Raw genomic sequence first — 7,313 nt, forward strand, 5'->3', positions numbered from 1 at the left:
TAGGAGACTCTGATTCCTTTTTGTGCTTGTAAAACTACAAACCTAAGGCCTTAAATGATGGAATCCGCAGAAGGGGGAAACAGTCCCACTGGCTGCTCCCCCACCATTGTTATTGTTTCTGTTGCCGAGTTGAGGATCGTTGCGCAGCTTGGTAAAAACAATTGCAGTTTATACTGTACTGTGCAGTACTATCCCGCATGCAATGATGTCCGAGGGGTAGAAACGGTGTTGGTTATTTGCAGTAACTTCTTTGTTGTTGTAATATCTTAAATGGACGTGGATGTTTCACCATTTAGGATTCAAGCTTTAAACAGCATATTCAGGCATACTGTCAGACATGCTCAAGGTTATGTAGACTATACTTTAAAAAGATCAGTGCACATACTTGGTGACATACTCAAGATTCCCAGGATTCATTGAATCAAGTGCCGATCAAGTACAACAACACTTGGGGTAACAGTGCATGTAAAAAAGTATTAATTACCCTTCTGTTAACAACATATGATGACAGACTAAAAAAATCTATCAATTGTGGATTCAGCCACACAGACACAGTACAATAGGAGCCAGATTGGGCTGAATTATCTCTGGACTGATATTCTCTTGCTGATTGGATTAAGAAGTCAGAAGATCCCTCTCACATGTTGATAGGACCATTTCACCACAGATGTCACTACCGATCTACAGTATACAGTAAGTACATTGCTACCTAAGACTTAAATACCAACCCTGGCCCCATCTACTGTATGTAACCAGGAAAATATCTGACAATAGGCTATCTGTAAATATACTGTTTCTTTAAGTGGTGTTTAATGCCCTAAGCATGTCTTATATAATACCATGGTGCAGCCTATAAACCCAGATGTGGACCAGTCTTCCCCTCCTCTTGGGTTGATTTGATTTGATTATCTGGTTTGTCTTGGTCACCAAGTTCATCTGTGGTACCTCACTCTAAACATCGCCCGTCCATCCGCCCCCTCCATGTGAAAGCCATTGGCACTGTGGTGTCTTGAACAGGAGGCCTGGGAGCTGCTTGGCACACTGTGTACTGCGTGCTGTGGTACAGAGTGCTGGGTGTCACGGTAGCTCCTCCACTTGCTCGCCAAGCGGCCGCCTGTTCCTTTAAGAGGCAAAGAGAGCCGGACCGGGGAGAGGCGCAGAGAGGCAGCCGCAGCAGTGGTAATGTTCTCATGTGTTTTCTTTCTGTGGGAAGTGCCACAGCCCCACCACAGCACACACACACACTTGCATACATGCATGCACAAACACATATACACACACGCAGGCATGCATGCACGCACGCACGCACACACGCACGCACGCTCACACACACACACACACACACACACACACACACAGAAACACAGACATGCACACACACACACACACACACACACACACACAGAAACACAGACATGCACACACAAACACGCATGCACAAAGACATACACACACACACAGACGTGCATGCACACAGACACACACAGACGCTGTGTGTGTTAGTGAGAGGTTCTACCCTCTCACAGTCTGAGGAAGGAGGTTCATGTTATTGATGACTGTATTCCACTGCCGTTTTCCAATCAGTTTACTATAGGAGTATGGAGAAGGAGAGGAGAGCAGAGGAAAGGAGAGATGGGGTTTGGGAGAGATAGTTTGGTTTGTTTGTTGGAGAGAGTGAATAACACCATATGGACTGCTACTTTGGCTGCTCTCAGGAAACATTGCAGTAATGATGCCAAAAGACCCTTGTTATTTTCTGTGATATTTGGGAGGAAGAATTTCCAGTGTTTTCCATTGTGGCTTCCTGCCCCTGTGTTAGATGAGGACTGCAAACCGACTTCCTGCTCCATACAGTGAACATGTCCTATGCCTGCTCAAAAGCCATTAACCATTAGACTATTCCAGGCTGTTCCCCCAAGTATATTGGCATTTCTTCTCTCAGACAGAGTGGAATTACCATCTCAATACTCACAGAAAGCAGACCACAATAGCAGCTCTGAATGTGGCAGCGTTTGTGGCTTTGCCTGTTCCTTCAATAAGCTTTGTGCTGCCGAAATGCTCAGACGCACATAAGCCGGACCTGGAGGGCCATGGCAAACCGCCGTCAGAGTCTGATAAGGAGCGTTGGTAAAACATGTAGCATGGTAGGCACAGAGGCATGGTAAATTGCATCACTGGCAAAAAGGCAACCAGCATCCAAAATGCCTCTGTAGAACCCACAAGATGTGAATGGTGCCAAGTTTCCCCCTTCTTTCTCTCTCTGCACCCCCCCCCCCCTCTTTTTCTTCCTCCCCCCCTGCCTCTTTCTCTGTTTCTGACCCTCTCTCTTCCAAAACATACACATGACCACACTTGCCAGCACACGTGCCCACACAGGCGCGTGCATACATTCCCCACCACCATGGCTGTCTCTACTGCTTGTCTCCCATGCGCCCTATACACCACTGCCAGCATAGAGTGCTATGACCTCCCAGTGCCCGGAAGGGTGAGTGTGTATGTGTGTGAAGGGGGAAGGGTTTCCAGATTCCGGTTTTTAGCAGACGGATAATGGGGGTTGTCACACCAGGGAGTCAAGGATAGACTCTTGTCTGTTACTACTGTCCTACAGAGAGCACTGGTATTAAATTGGCACTCTGCCTTTGCCATTCATCCTCACTGTTCACCAGTATATACTGTAACCCATCCATCCCATACAAACAGACAGGGGTCATTCTCAGCTTCAAACAAGTCTGTATGGTATTATATTCATGTTTTTATGTTATTGCATGGACCAGGAACATGTCCTAAATACGTCCTTACACAGCTTATTACAGTACACATACAATAATAGCACATACTCTACATTGCCTAGGTGGATATTTTGGAAACTTTTGAATGGTAGATTCTGTACACACATGACCAACATTGAATTTTTTTCTTAATGACATGTTTGTGTATGAAAACAGTAGTGAAGACAATGGGAAGAGATGGCTGCTGTTTGGTGTACAGAAGTCATCCTCTGCTTGTACTGGACTAACTTGACTAAAGTGCGTGTGATGCTAAGCGGGGGTCAACAAAAGGACGGTATGAAAGGCTGGGAGGGAAGCAAGCAACATTATTATCCAGCCAGAGCTCTGATATGACTAATGCTCTTTAAAGTAAATAGCCATTTTTTTACAAACACCTACACAACCGGATGACAATTGCGCTTTGTGATCCAGACTGTGGAGACTGTGGAGGGTTTAAAAAAAAGAAGATTAAACAAAATACATCCATAAATAGAATTCAAGGATAAGACCAGCATCTTACACAGACCATTGCATGGATATACAATATAAATACAAAATTATGTGGACACCCCTTCAAATTTGTGGATTTGGCTATTTCAGCCACACCCATTGCTGACAGGTGTATAAAATCGAGCACACAGCCATGCAATCTCCAGAGACAAACATTGACAGTAGAATGGCCTTACTGCAGAGCTTAGTGACTTTCAACGTGACACCATCATAGGATGCCACTTTTGAAACAAGTCAGTTCGTCAAATTTCTGCCCTGCTAGAGCTGCTCCGGTCAACTGTAAGTGCTGTCATTGGGTTTCCATGGCTGAGCAGCTGCACACAAGTCTAAGATCACCATGCGCAATGCCAAGCATCGGCTGGAGTGGTCTAAATCTCGCCGCCATTGGACTCTAGAGCAGTGGAAATGCGTTCTCTGGAGCGATGAATCACACTTCACCATCTGACACTCTGACGGACAAATTAGGGTTTGGTGGATGCCAGGAGAACGCTTCCTGCCCGAATGCATGGTGCCAACTGTAAAGTTTGGTGGATGAGGAATAATGGTCTGGGGCTGTTTTTCATGGTTCGGGCCCCTTAGCTCCAGTGAAGGGAAATCTTAATGATACAGCATACAATACATTTTTTGACGATTTTGTGCTTCCAACTCTGTGGCAACAGTTTGGGGAAGGCCCTTTCCTGTTTCAGCATGACAATGCCCCCATGCACAAAGCGAGGCCCATACAGAAATGGTATGTCGAGATCGGTGTGAAAGAACTTGACTGGCAGCACAGAGCCCTGACCTCAACCCCATCAAACACATTTGGAATGAATTGGAATGCTGACTGCGAGCCAGGCCTAATCACCCAACATCAGTGCCCGACCGCACTAATGCTCTTGTGGCTGAATGGAAGCTTGTCCCCGCAGCAATGTTCCAACATCTAGTGGAAGCCTTCCCAGAAGAGTGGAGGCTGTTATAGTAGCAGAGGGGAGACCAACTCCATATTAATGCCCATGATTTTGGAATGAGATGTTCGATGAGCAGGTGACCACATACTTTGGTCATGTAGTGTACTTTATCTGTGCTCGGTGCTCAAATTACAAAAGCAGCTTCTGTATCTACAGTAGTTACTCTGCAGGAAACAACCTTTCATATGAACCCTTTCCTCTTACAGACACATTCATAACATAAATCAGGGAGGTAAAAGTAGGGGTATGGGAATATGCTCTCGTCTCATTGCGAGGATTTGAAAAGTAAAAAGTGAAAGCTGAGATAACACCATGGGAAGCCGTGGGACCAGCAACACTGGGCCCCACGCTGGGGTGGAGGCTTCACAAGAGTGTTTTTTTTGCTCTGTGTGAAAGCATCCTGGTGTGTGCCAAAGGTACTCATTGCTCCAGCATCAGTGGAACTGGTGCAAACTAAAAATGGGTATCTGAGGAAGCAAGGGAATAAGGAGAGGTTTTAGGGGCTTGCGTCTGACTGTGTGTGTGTGTGTACTTGTGTGTACGTGTGTTTGTGTGTGTGTGTGTCAGAGGAGGCTGGTGGGAGGAGCTATAGGAGGACGAGCTCATTGTAATGGCTGGAATGGAATTAATGGAACAGAGTCAGACATGTGGATTGATGTGTTTGATACAGTTCCATTCTAGCCAATACAATGAGCCCATCCTCCTATAGCTCCTCTCACCAGCCGCCTCTGGTGTGTGTGTACTTGCATGTGTACGTGTGTGTGCTTGTTCGTGTGATTGTGCGGAGTGTGCACTAGTATGTGTGTGTGTGTGTATCTGTGTGCATGTGTGTGTGTGTGCGCGCGCGCGCGCGCGTGCGCGCACGTGTGTGTGTGTGTGTGTGTGTGTGTGTGTGTGTGTGTGTGTGTGAGTGTGTGTGTATGTGTACTGTATCTGTGTTATGTAGAGGAGGAGGAGGAGGGGGGTGGAAGCCTTGTGGAAAATAGGTTGATGTGACCTACATATCCACATGGCTGCTCATTAGCATACACACATAATTCTGAGGCAGATAATAACCAGTGACTTGTGTCACAAAGACGGGCAAGAAGAAGGCCATTTACATTATTTGCATTGTGCCCTTTGTTTGCCTTTAACCGTGTCACCTCCAGGCCAGATGGCAAGTACTCAAATGAACCTCACCCGCCCATAGTGACATGCTGAATGGACAAATGAAACTGACTGACTGGAGAGCGCTCCGTTTTGGGAATTGCATGACAGAAATGTACACGATGACAGTAATATTATAATGGCGGAGGTTGATAACCAGTTTATACTCTAGGTGATTACAAGTCTATACCCAGAAAACCATTCATGTACTCAGAATATGAAATTAAGTTGTGGGAAAGGTGTAAGAACATTCCCCTTAAAACACAAAATCTTTCAAGTTGTTTTGATGATTATACAATGTTGGTATTAGGGTGGAGAAAACATTCATCTGATGTTGCAAGAATGTTAAATGAACATATTTTTTATGTTCTTTTAACATTCCCAAAACATTTCATTATCTTGTGAATAACCGTGTAGGGACATTACAATAGATAGGTTCCCAGGTGTGAGGACATTCTTCCAATGTTTGTATCGTGGTGCACAAAACATTCCCTCAATGTTCTTAGAGTGTTATTCCTGTGTTCCTAGAATTACACAATTACATTTTGAGCAGTCCATTGATTTTTTTTCATGTGTCAGTACTATCTTACTGTTGAGTAATTTGCTTGTAGAACAATTCATGTCAAAACACACATCAAGTATTTGTAATCACTTGCCAGTTTATTAGGCATTGATTGTACATAGTTATACTGCATTTTGTTAATAGTCGCAAGCAGGGATCAAACCTGGGAGCTTTGGAGTGTCATCAATGGAATTAATCCACTGCACCACTGGCACGGGAATTGCATACATGAAAAGCTGTTCACACCTCTACTCTGACTTCCAGGTTGTGGTCTTTGTCTTTGCAGAGAGAGGATAACTACATTTAGAAAAAGAAGAAGAATCCTCTATTATTTCTTATTCTACCAATCCTCTCTATATACTGTAACGTTATTTTCCCTACGAACATGATTTCAGATATTATGTTAAATGATTGCTTGACAGATTGTGGTGAGGTGTACATATTGGTGCATATGTACTAAGACATATAGCCATAGCTTGAATCATAATTGAAGGATTTCAGAGCAAAAGGAAATCCACTACAAACATAATCATTCTGGTGCCGCAGCAGACTAAGTAGCACTATGTTCTATGAGTATTACAGGAACCTTGTGCTATTACATCCCCTGGCAACGTAATGAGAACCTTATGGGAATGTTCTGTGGTAGTTATTACAGATGTTGTGTAATAACAGTTTAGTGAATGTCCAAGGATATTTCAGTTGAAACATTTTCGAGAAAGAATGTTTGGTGATCATTCTTTTTTTTTCAATTTCAATTTCAATTTTTACCCCTAATTGGTAGTAGTTACAGTCTTGTCTCATCGCTGCAACTGCAACGGAGGCGAAGGTCGAGAGCCATGTGTCCTCCGAAACACAACCCAACCTAGCCACACTGCTTCTTGACACGATGCACATCCAACCCAGAAGCCAGTCGCACCAATGTGTCGGAGGAAACACCGTACACCTGGCGACCTGGTCAGCATGCAGTGCGCCCGGCCCGCCACAGGAGTCGCTAGTGCATGATGAGACAAGGATATCCCTGACGGCCAAACCCTCCCTAACCCGGACGACGCTGGGCTAATTGTGCGTCGCCCCATGGACCTCCCAGTCGCGGGCAGCTGCAACAGAGCCTGGGCTCGAACCCAGAATCTCTGGTGGCACAGCCATAGACCACTGCACCACCCGGGAGGCCTTGGTGATCATTCTTTGAATGTTAGTTGGACGTTATCATCCTGGGAATGTTCCCGGTTTGTTGTAGATCAAATCTAGCATGAATAATTCTATATCAATTTAGACCACATAAACATAGCACTAAAAATGTATCTATCAGATGTCGTCCCTCAATGTTTTGTTACTCTAAAAACACACCAAAAAAGGAAAAGAAAGAAGGGTCAAATATAA

Source organism: Oncorhynchus mykiss, chromosome 5 (genome assembly GCF_057628025.1).
Source record: "Oncorhynchus mykiss isolate SJ-2025 chromosome 5, ASM5762802v1, whole genome shotgun sequence".
Classification (NCBI taxonomy): domain Eukaryota; kingdom Metazoa; phylum Chordata; class Actinopteri; order Salmoniformes; family Salmonidae; genus Oncorhynchus; species Oncorhynchus mykiss.